General features: G+C 39.1%; 1 protein-coding gene across 1 annotated transcript in view; it reads left to right on the forward strand.

The window, feature by feature from the left end:
* L3MBTL4 (l(3)mbt-like 4 (Drosophila)) overlaps nucleotides 1-12,419 on the forward strand; it is a 465,654-nt gene that overhangs the window by 14,890 nt on the left and 438,345 nt on the right. The window contains exon 2 of the mRNA XM_011969788.1: nucleotides 451-566. The gene's annotated coding sequence lies outside the window, so the exon portion shown is untranslated. The remainder of the gene's footprint in view (nucleotides 1-450; nucleotides 567-12,419) is intronic.

Genomic DNA, 12,419 nt, shown 5'->3' on the forward strand with positions numbered 1-12,419 from the left:
CTCCCAAGTAGCTGGGACTACAGGCGCTCGCCTCCATGCCTGGCTAATGTTTTTTATTTTTATATTTTTAGTAGAGACGGTGTTTCACCGTATTAGCCAGGATGGTCTCGATCTCCTGACCTTATGATCTGCCCGTTTCGGCCTCCCAAAGTGCTGAGATTACAGGTGTGAGCCAGTGCACCCAACCTCTACCACATTTCTTTACAGCACTATATTAGATGTATTTGTAAAAGCTTGTTTTATATTCCTGTATCACTTAATACTTATAGAAATTAATGTAGATTTCAGTTCTTCCTCTTTTTTTTAAACATGTCCTGATATTGCTACACCATGATTTCCCAAGGTCAGAGTTATTAGTGGTGGTTAACTCCTAGCTATCAGTTTTGAAGATTTCTGTGTTTGTTTTTATTTAAGAAAATCGTAATTGACTAAAACCATTGTGTTTTTCAGATAATCAAAAACTCAGAATTTCTGTAATAAAAGAAATGGTTGGGGAAGGAGCCAAAATTATTGGTATTCTGAACATTTCATTATATCATATAGAGACTATGAAGGGTCTTATTAAGGTTAGCTGAACAAAATGTACTCTGTTAATTCTCCATTAGCTATATTACCTAAAATAATTAGAGTTTGCTATTTTCTAAGATGTAAGTATAGCCAACACTTGGCATTTTGCTAGCTTTTGGGAAGATGGGAACTGCTGAATGTTCTTTGCTAAATTATATGTAGTCAATCGAAATTAAAATGATTTGGAAATCAATGGTTATGGCTGATAATTAATATGCAGTTAATATACCTTCAAGAACAAAGCCACATATACAGTTAGGTGCCACTGTTTCCTTTTCCTTTTTCTTTTTCTTTCTTTTTTTTGAGATGGAGTCTCGCTCTGCACCTAGGCTAGAGTACAGTGGCTTGATCTCGGCTCACTGCAGCCTCCGCTTCCAGGGTTCAGGCGATTCTCCTGCCTCAGCCTCCGAGTAGCTGGGACTACAGGCATGCACCACCACACTTGGGTAATTTTTGTATTTTTAGTAGAGATGGAGTTTAACCATATTGGTCAGGCTGGTCTTGAATGCCTGACATCGTGATCTACCCGCCTCGGCCTTCCAAAGTGCTGGGATTATAGGCATGAGCCACCACGCCCAGCTTCCTTTTCCTTTCAAAGGTTTGGCTTAGTGTAAATAAAATATAAAGAGGTTTAATGTGGCATTATTTAGATCTAGCCAGATTAAAAATAAATAGGAAAAGTACATTAGAAATCAGTTTGAGGTGATGTGTTTTAGTATGTTTGGTGTGTTATTGAAACTTATCTTCCAACCCATCAGCAGAAAGCGACTGGTTGCTTTAGGATTGCTGAGTAAACACTGGGGTGCTCCCTTAGGGTCCTCAGAGGCTGACTTCTGGGTCTGGCAGATACTCTGAGAAGGTAAAGTGACCTTAGGATGGGAAGGAGTGGTGGGCTTGTGGTGCCTGGTGCACATATCTTTAGGGCCTCTGCAATGGATTGGTGCTCTTTGGGAGTTTGAGTCCTCTGTTCTTCCCCGCCCCCCCAACAGAAGTCTGAAATCCAGTTAAAAAATATGTGTGTGTAATTTCCTGGGTTTTGGAATAGTGTGAGGCACAATAAAAACATCTATAGGCTGAATGGGGCAAGGATTGCCAGCCTGAGACTTCTGGCGTATGCTTTTACCAAAAGCAAGAAGGCGAGGAGGTCAGACGGAGGAAAGGACTGTTTCAGAGCTTTTATCCTTTCTTTGCCTCTGTGATGTGCAAAGAACAGATTATGAGCTCAGCTCCCCAGAGAGGCCCTAAGCCTGACGTGATCCCAGGCAGCCCTTGTCCTTGCTGTTGGCATTCTGAACCCAGGATGGGATCATGCTCCGCTCAGCACCTGGTTGCAAACAGTACACCTCCACCTGCAGATGAGTGTGCTATCCAGCATTCCGTTGTCTTAACCTGCCACAGGCCATTCATTACAGAGCCACTTCTCCCTTTCCTGTCCTCTGACCTCTTAACACTAAGTATCTGAATTGGGACTGTTTTCTATACCATTAAAACTAAATGTGAGCTTATAGAGAGTTGCCAACTTATTCTTTTTGTTTTTGGAGTCAGGTCTTGCTCTGTCGCACAGGCTGGAGTGCAGTGGCGCCCGTCATAGCTCACTGCAGCCTTGAGAGAGTTGCCAACTTTTAATTTTCCATGTGCAGACAAAAAACAAACAAGCGACCATTTATTACTTACCCTTAAGAAGATCACCTTAACAACAAAAATGTAAGAGGGAAACTATCTCAGAATAATGGATGTTTCTTTCCAAGAAAGGGCAGGTGGCAATGTTTAGTGAATGGACACAGCGAAGAGGTGGGGTTACTATGGAACTTCTCAGATGTAAGAATTTTTTTATCTTTTTCTTTTTAAATTTTTCTTTGAGACAGGGTCTTGCTCTGTCACCCAGGCTGGAGTGTAGTGGTGCCATCATAGCTCACTACAGCCTTGACTTCCTGGGCTCAAGCATTCCTCCCATCTCAGCCTCTCAAGTAGCTAGAACTATAGGTGCAAACCACCATGCCTGGCTAATTTTTAATTTTTTTTAGTCTCATTATGTTGCTCAGGATGGTCTCAAACTCCTAAGCTCAGGCGATCCTCATTCCTCGGCCTCCCAAAGTGCTGGGATTACAGGCATGAGCCACCGTGCCTAGCCTGAAAAATGTTGATATAGATTTTATAATGATTTTTAAGATACCACACTGTGAACAGTTGTTTTCTTGATAGAGATTTTTCAATTTGGGCTCTTCGGACAGTGATATTTGAAATAAAGGTTGGATTATGGATTGTCCTGGTACTTCGATTTTTTAAATAAGAACTATTAACAAAACAAGTTACACATAGCTATAGACAAAAAAGGACAACAGTTAACATTAGTTTTCTCAGATTGTTATACTCAGCATAATATAGGCTGCTTGTAGCTCTTAATCGTTTTCTAAATAAGATGATGTGCTTATTTACTTTCTTTTTCTGTGAACTCTGCGGAGAAGTACATTTACTGTTTTTAATGCTTGTCACCTGGTCTCGTGCATTGCATGCTCAAGATGTGACATGCACACTCTGTGCATCGGTCCTTCTGTCTGCTCAGTGCGGCCGCTTGCTGCACTCCTTTCCTCTCTGTCTTTGGTGTCTCGGTTCATCTGCATTTCATCGTAGTGTGTATATTTGGCTTCTCTACTCATGCTTCATCAGCATTTTTTGCTTAGTTTCTCAGAATTCCTAAACATCTATTTTTACACTTAAAACGCTTACTTGTTTGACTGAATAAAGAAACATTAAAAAAGTCCTGCCTAGCTTTAACTCCTTGGTTAGCCTTTTGTAGCTGTGTGAATGGCGGTAATTTAGTTAACAATGTGCCTCAGTTCCCCGTAGAAGAGGGTTGTTTTGAGGATCAAATGACTTTGTAAGCATAAAACATTTAGAACATAGTATGAAGATAGCTGTTGTTAAGTAACTGTCAGAAAGTGATTGTCAGTTGTTAGAAACACTTTTATGGATGGCAGTATTGCCCCAATGGGTGATATAGTTAGTAACACATTGCAGAAACCATGTGCTTATTTCCCAGAAGAATAAATGAGCCATACTGAGAGGTACATTCTTTTCTTAGGAAGAACAATGCCACTGATGCCTTTGCCTGTCCACGTCCCAGGAATGCTTTCCACATGGTCACACACGATGCTTCCTTACTAGTTGCTGAAGCCTGCACACAAAATGCATACCCTCTTGAACCTCATTTGTAGAGAGAACAATTTGGACTATTCTGGGTGGTTCAAGAGGTGCCAAGCACAGGCCAAACACTTTCCAACCTGGTGGGTGGTAGCAGATGAGGCTCCTGGTGTCTGGGCTGCAGAAGGGGCTGTGCCATCCCTGCCAGGGGCGCCTCCCACTGGGAGCCCAAGGTCCTGCATGGTCAGTCTAACACTGTGTAATCAAGAAGTCAGACTGGTCTACGTGATGGGGGTTCCTAGGAGCTTTGGATTACCCATGGGCTGTACAGTTACTGTTTGTGCATTGTTTGAATGATATTAAAAGAATGATTTAATCTTTATAAGAAGAGCCCTGTTTGAATCTTCATTTGGGAGATCTTTCTCATGACTGAATACTTAAATACAGAAAATTCAGTTTCAGAATGTGAGCTAGCTTCGTTTCCTAGAATAAGACTAAAATAGTATTTTCTTTCTTATATTTTTCTCACCTATACTGGCCATGCAAACATTTTATTTCTCAATTCATATGGATTAGATTTTTTTTTAACCCTGGATGGAAGAAAACACAGATTAAGATGCGTTGTGAATATGACAGTGTTAATACTAGAAGTGCTTCGGTTGACGTCTTGGTCTTGCTTATTTTAAGACATTGGAAAAGAATCATTTTACAATGTTTTGTTCTTTTCTACATCTTTATTGTAGATAATATCCATGGGAGTTAAATTATAAAGTGATCAAAACAAAATTGAGTGTAGAACACCCATATAATATGGTAGTGTATTTAGCTGTTGTGGAGCAAAAATGCTAGCTGCATCTCCATTTTTGCAGTGTTTAATTGTGAATTTACTCCTCCCAAAGTGAAAGTTACCTCAACTTTTCAAACTCTGCTGCTACTAATCATATTATCTGAGACGATGATTAAAATTAATACATCATATGGCAGTGCCTATTTTTAGGACCGAGAACAGTAAGTTGGGTATTTAGGTATATATTTTGTGTCAGACACATCATTTTAGTTAGTAATACACTTTTAAAATAAAAGATGAGTTTCCCTTCCTCTTTTTCCCCCCTTTGTATGTCAGTAAAAGGGGGCAATTATTTTGGCCATCTTTGCCAGGAGAAGCCAGAACATTTGGTGAAGTAGGTGGAAAGGAAAGCAGAATGGGATGGATAGGGGTAGGACTGATGGGCAGCTGACCTGCTGCTGTGTGATGGGAGAGATGAGGCTGTGAGTTCATGGATAATGATCATTTGCCCACATTAAAGGTGGTCCTGGACATAATAGTCTCATATGTATATATAATATTTTGAGACAGGGTCTCACTTTGTTGCCCAGGGTGATGTGCAGTGGTGCCATTATGGCTCAATGCAGCCTCAACTTCCTGGCCTCAAGTGGTCCTCCTGCCTCTGAAGGTGTTGGGATGACAGGTGTGAGCCACTGCACTCAGCCTCATGATATTTTACGAAGTAACAGAACAAGATATTAGGGAAAGACATCTACATGTATGTCAAGGTATTGAGAATCATTAAATTTCTAAAGAAAGATTTATATTATTTTGTGTATTGAAGGGAGGATAAATTTATTTTCATGAGATTACATTTGTAAACTGCAAGCGAATGATCTTTCCCTCTATCTCATATAGTCCATGGATGTGTGCTGAAGAAAGTTAAAAATAGTCTTGTATGGGAGAATTGAGGACAGTTTATTCTTGGTGGTGAGGTGGGATCTTTCTTTTTTAGGGGTTGTTTTTTGCTTTTAGTAGATTTATCAAATTTATGTATAGTGGCATTATTTCAAATTAAATCATACAGTATTTGGTGTATAATGCCTAGTTTCTTTATTCCACAAATAATTATTGGGTGCCTGGCATGTGTCAGGCATTGCTGTAGGTGTTTGTGTACATCAGTAAGCAAAACAGGTGAAGCTCCTTTGTGAGGCTTATGTCCTGATGGGGGAGAGGACGTCAATACGCAAGAAACATAACAAACAGGTAAATAATTTATCATTTTCTTTCCTTTTCTTTTATTATTTATTATTTTGTTTTTTGAGATAGAGTCTTGCTCTGTCTCCCAGGCTGGAGTGCAGTGGCACAATCTTGGCTCACTGTAACCTCCACCTCCTGGGTTCAAGCGATTCTTCTGTCTCAGCTTCCCACGTAGCTGGGATTACAGGCGTGCACCACCACACTCAGCTAATTTTTGTATTTTTAATAGAGACCAGGTTTCATCATATTGGCTCAGCTGGTCTCGAACTCCTGACCTCATGTGATCTGCCCACCTTGGTCTCCCAAAGTGCTGGGATTACAGACGTGAGTCACCACACCCGGCCATATTTATCATTTTAAAAGGTGATAAATGTTACGGAAAAGCAAAAGTAACATAGAATAAAGGTAGTGACAGCACTGGGCTGGGCGCAGACTGTTGTGTTGAAAGGGTAGTCACAAGGAAAGGGGAGTAATGTGGATGGTGTCTGGGGAAAGACTTCCAGACAGAAGGAGCAGCTAGAATGGACCTGAGGCCAGAGGGTGTGGGCTTGGTTGAGGGACAGTAGGGAGACCCATGTGAGCAAGGGGAGAGCAGAAAGTGGTGAGGGAGGAGAGGTAATGGAGTGCTCGGTAGCCAAGTGAGGGCTCCATGTTCATTGGGACAGGGGCGCCCTGGCAGGAGTCAGGCAGAGGGTTGACAGGGATGGACCTAAGCTTTATGATTATTACTGGCTGTGGAGGCCAAGGGACACCTGCTAGGAAGGTCATGATCACAATCCAGGTGGGAGATGATGTAGCTCCAACCAGGGTGGTAGCAGGGTCTGTGGTGAGAAGTGGCTGTATTCTAGATTTATTTTAGAAGGAGGGCCAGTGGGATTCCCTGATTGAATGGCTATGGAGGAGAGAGGAGTCCCCCATGGCTCCAAGGTGTTTGGCTTCAGCGACTGTCCTGAGAGTGTTGCCGCCTGAGACAGAGATAGTTTTGGGTGGAGAACAATGTGAGTAAGCCTGCGGAAAGTGCTTAGAACAGGTCTGCATGCGGTTGCTACTCAATAAATGTTAGCTTCGAGCATTAGCATTAGTTGTCAGAGCATTGTGGGCTTTCATTTCAAGCTTATTTCTGATCCTCTCCCTGTGTTGCCACTCGTGCTCCCTGTGAGAGTTAGGTGGCATAGAACACAGTCCAGCAGCCTGGACTCAGCAGGAGTCAAGTGAACTGGGCTTATCCTTTCCTCCCTCTGAATTCCGGTTTGGGGCTAAGTTTCTGTGCTAGTAGCATCACAGAAAGCTAACGTGAGATAGTGCACAGAGAAATTAGTTGCATATCTAAAAAAGAAAATGTATGTGATTCTCATAATGTGTGATTATATTTGGCCCGTTGATTTTGCATAAATTAAATATGATGTCTGGTTGGCTCTACAGGGGATTTATTATTTTTATGGTTAAACATTTTTTTTTAGTTCAATCACTTTTGGGTTACAAGTGGTTTTTGCTTACATGGTTGAATTGTACAGAGTGGTGAATTCTGAGGTTTTAGTGCACCCACAAGCCAAATAGTATACATTGTATCCGAAATGTAGTATTTTGTCTCTCATTTCCCTCCCACTCTCCCCTCTTCTGAGTCTCCAAAGTTCTTGATACCACTCTGTATGTCTTCATGGGCTCATAGCTTAGCTCACACTTTTAAATGAGAAGATATGGAATTTGGTTTCCCATTCCTGAGTTACTTCACCTGGTTTAATTAGGTTCCATTTATTTATTTTTGTTCTTGTTGCATTTGTTTCTGAAGTCTTAGTAATAAATTCTTTGCCTAGGCTGATATCTGGAAGAGTTTTTCCAAGGTTGTCTTCTAGAATTTTTATGGTTTCAGGTCTTAAGTCTTTGGTCCATCTTGAGTTGATTTTTGTATAGGGTGAGAATTAGGGATCCAGTTTCATTCTTCTACATATGGGTATTCAGTTTTCCTGGCACTATTTATTTATTTATTGAGACTGAGTCTCTCATTCTGTCACCCAGGCTGAAGTGCATTGGCACAATCTGGGCTCACTGCAACCTCTGCCTCATAGGTTCAAGCGATTCTGCTGCCTCAGCCTCCCGAGTAGCTGGGATTATAGGCATGTGCCACCATGCCCAGCTAATTTTTGTATTTTTGGTAGAGATGGAACTTTGCCATGTTGGCCAGGTTGGTCTTGAACTCCCAGTCTCAAGTGATCCACCCACCTTGGCCTGCCAAAGTGCTGGGATAGTAGATATGAGCCACTGTGCCTGGCTCCAGCACCATTTATTAATAGGGTGTCCTTTCTCCAATTTATGTTGCTGTATGCTTTTGTTGTAAGTGTTTGGCTTTATTTCTGGGCTCTCTATTATGTTCCATTGGTTTGTATGCCTACTTTTATACCAGTACCATGCTGTTTTGGTAACTATAGCCTTATAGTATAATTTGAAGTCTGGTAATGTGATGCCTCCGGATTTATTCTTTATGCTTAGGGTTGCTTTGGCTATTGGGGCTCCTTTTTGGTTCCATATGCCATATGAATTTTAGGATTGTTTGTTCTAATTATATTAAAAATGATATTGGTATTCTGATAGGAATTGCACTGAATTGTACTTTGGACAGTATGGTTATTTTCACATTATTGATTCTTCCAATCCGTGAGCATGGGATGTGTTTCCATTTGTTTGTGTCATCTGTTATTTCTTTCAGCAGTGTTTTGCAGTTATCCTTGTAGGGATCTTTCACCTCTTTGGTTAAGTATATTCTTAGTAGTAGTAGTAGTAGTTGTTGTTGTTTTGCAGATGTTGTAAAGGGATTGCGTTCTTGATTTGAGTCTCGACTTGGTCGTTGTTGGTATTTAGCAGTGCTATTAATCTGTGTACATAGATTTTGTAACCTGAGACTTTACCGAATTTGCTTATCAAATCTAGGAGTCTTTGGAGAAATCTATAGGGTTTTCTAAGCATATGATCATATCATAGGTGTACAGTGTTAGTTTGACTCCCTCTTTTCCAATTTGGATCCCCTTTATTTCTTTCTCTTGTCTGATTGCTATGGCTAGTGTTACTACCACTTTGTTGAATAGAAATGGTGAAAGTGGTCATCCTTGTCTTGTTCCAGTCTCAAAGGGAATGTTTTCAACTTTTCCCTATTCAGTGTGATATTGCCTGTGGGTTTGCCATATATGGTTTTTATTATTTTAAAGTAAATCTCTTCAATTCCTAGTTTGTTGAGGGTTTTTATCAAAAAGGGATGTTGGATTTTATAAAATGCTTTTTCTGTATCTGTTGAGATGATAATATGGTTTTTGTTTTTAATTCTGTTGTGTGATGTGTCACATTTATTGACTTATGTATGTTAAAACATTCTTGCATCCCTGGGATGAAACCTACTTGCTTATGGTGTATTATCTTTTTGATATGCTGTCGGATTCAGTTAGCTAGTATTTTGTTAAGGATTTTTGCATCTGTGTTCATCAGGGATATTGGTTTGTAGGGTTTTTTTTGTTTTGTTTTGTTATGTCCTTTCCTGGTTGTGGTATCAGGGTGGTACTGGTTTCATAGAATGAATTAGGGAGGATTCCCTAATCGGGACTAATTGTTCTTTGAATGTCTGGTAGAATTCAGTTGTGAATACAACTGGTCCTAGGTTCTGTTGGTGGTGGTGGTGATTTTTAAATTACTGATTCAATCTCACTGCTTGTTATTGGTCTTTTCAGGATTTCTGTTTCTTCCTGATTTAATCTAGGAGAGTTGTATGTTTCAAGAACTTATCTTTTTCCTCTAGATTTTCTAGTTTGTATGCTCTATGCACACCTCTATAGTGTGCATAGCAGTCTTGAAGGATTTTTTGTATTTCTTTGGTGTTGGTTGTAATGTCTCCACTCTGATTTCTAATTGAGCTTATTTGAATGTTGTCTCTTCTTTCTTGGTTAATATAGCTAATCATGGTAGGTCAATTTTGTTCATCTTTTCAAAGAACCAGCTTTGCATTTCATTGATCTTTTGTATTTTTGTTTTTCAATTTCACTTCATTCTGTTCTGATCCTTGTTATTTCTTTTCTTCTGCTAGCTTTGAGTTTAGTTTGCTCTTGTTCTCTAGTTTCTTGAAGCGTGACAATAAGTTGTTAATTTGTGAACTTTCAGACTTTTCGATGGGCATTTAACATTGTAAACTTTACCCTTAGCATTGCTTTCTCTGTATCCCAGAGGTTTTGATAACTTGTGTCACTACTATTCATTTCAAAGAATTTTTAAATTTCCATCTTGATTTTATTGTTAACCCAAAAATTATTCAGGAGCAGATTGTTTAACTCCATGTAATATATGTGTGTGTGTATATGTATATATATAGATATATAGTCTTGAGGGCTCCTTTTGGAGTTGATTTCTAGTTTTATTCCAATGTGGTCTGAGAAGATACTTGATATGATTTCAGTTTTTAAAAATATATTGAGACTTGTTTTTTTGGCCTATCATATGGTCTATCTTGGAGAATGCTCCATGTGCTGATGAGAAGAATATATATTCTGTAGTTCTTGGGTAAAATGTTCTGTAGATAGCAGTTAGCCATTTGTTCTTGTGTGTAGTTTAAGTCTATTGTTTCTTTGTTGACTTTCTGTCTTGATGATCTGTCTAGTCCTGTCAGAGGGGTGTTGAAGTCTCCTACTATTATTGTTTTGCTGTCTATCTCATTTCTTAGGTGTAGTAGTAATTGTTTTATAAATTTGGAGCTTCGGTGTTAGGTGCATATATATTTAGGATTGTGATAGTTTCCTGTTGGTCTAGTCCATTTATCATTGTATAATGTCCCTCTTTGTCTTTTTTTTTTTTTTTTAACTGCTATTACTTTAAAGTTTGTTTTGTCTGATGTAAGAGTAGCTACTCCTGCTCACTTTTGGTTTCCATTTATGTGGAATATTTGTTTCCACCTCTTTATCTTGAGTTTATATGAATTCTTATATGTTAGGTGGGTTTCTTAAAGACAGCAAATATTTGGTTTGTGATTATTTTTTAAATGCATTCTGCCAATCTGTATCTTTTAAGTGGATCATTTAGGCAATTTACATTCCATGTTAATATTGAGATGTGATGTATTGCTCTAGTTATCATGTTAATTATTACCAAGCTACTTTGTTTTCTTTGTTGTGTTGTTGTTTTATGGTTTTTGAGTTTAATGCTTTCAAGAGGTTCTATTCCGGTGTAGATTGAGCTTTTGTTTCAAGATTCGAAACTCCCTTTAGCATTTCTTGTAGGACTATTCTGGTAGTGACAAATTCCCTCAGCGTTTGTTTATCAGAAAATGAATGTATTTCTCCTTCATTTGTGAAAGTTAATTTTGCTGGATAGAAAATTCTTGGCTGGCAGTTGTTCTGTTTAAGGAGGCTAAAGGTGAGACCCCAATCCCTTATTACTTGTAAGGTTTCTGCTGAGTTTATTATTTTTTCAGTTTATTATTTTAAAAGTGATACCTATACCTTGTGACAAATCAGAGCCCGGAAAGGCTTATGATCACAAACAATAGTTTCCTGCCTGCCTTTCCCTGTTGCTAGTTCACCCATTCCCTAGAGGCAAACTCTTTTCTGTTTTAAGCACCTTTTCTGGTTGGCTCTGCTCCTCCTTCCCTTCTCTCAGTGCCCTCCCCTGTTAAGTACCACTGACACCTGGACTTCACTGCTCTGTTGCATGTGTTGGGGACTTAGTAACCTGTTTGGAAGGACCCAGCATATCTCAACACAGTCAGTGTCCATCTGCCCTGGGCCTGGCCCCTCAGTTCTACCTCTGAGCTGATAGTCTGGTTCTGAAAAAAGAACATGAAACAAATATCCATGAATGTTTTGTTAATTACACAAATAAATCCATATATACCATATTGCTTAGCCAGATAATTGTATGCTTGCCTTTCTGTGCATTTTCAATTTCTTCTCCATTTTAGCCTTTTCCCTCCCTCATCCTTTCCTTCCTCTTTATCCATACCAGCATCCCCCAGCTCCACTGGAACTCACTTTCCTCACCTGGTAGTTCTCTGAACTCAGCTGGGACAAATTCAGTTCACTGTTTATAAAGGTTGCTAATATTTTATGGTATGATGATGTACCATAATTTATTCTGAAATTTCTATATTGTTAGGTATCAACTTCTTTACTATCAAAATTTGTCTGCAAATAATGCTGGCATGTCCAGGGACATGTTTTATTCAGACATTCCCATATTGCTGAGCAGTACATTTTTTCTGATTTTTCTTCTCAAATAATGCCAGAATAACCATCCTTAATACATTTATCCTACATCCGAGTGCTTTTATTTTTTTGGCATAGATTCCCAGGAGTGGATTGTTGGTACTTGCATTTTTTATGTTGATAAATCCTTTCAGGTTATTTCCCAAAAGTACACTTAAGAAAGTACCCTTTCCCTTACATCATAGCCCTTTTTAATTTTAGAACAATCTAATGGGTATAAAAGGGTATCAGATTGTTATTTTAATGTGCATTTCCTTGGGTCTAGTGAATTTGAGCATCTTTTTTACCTAATTACTGGCTATTTTTCATTTACTCCTCCACACTCTAGATAGTGTGTCTATACCTCTATGACTTCTTAATCAACTTATTTATTTATTATTATTATACTTTAAGTTCTAGGGTACATGTGCACAATGTGCAGGTTCGTTACATATGTATACATGTGCCATGTT

This window comes from Mandrillus leucophaeus, unplaced genomic scaffold, assembly GCF_000951045.1.
Source record: "Mandrillus leucophaeus isolate KB7577 unplaced genomic scaffold, Mleu.le_1.0 Scaffold903, whole genome shotgun sequence".
Classification (NCBI taxonomy): domain Eukaryota; kingdom Metazoa; phylum Chordata; class Mammalia; order Primates; family Cercopithecidae; genus Mandrillus; species Mandrillus leucophaeus.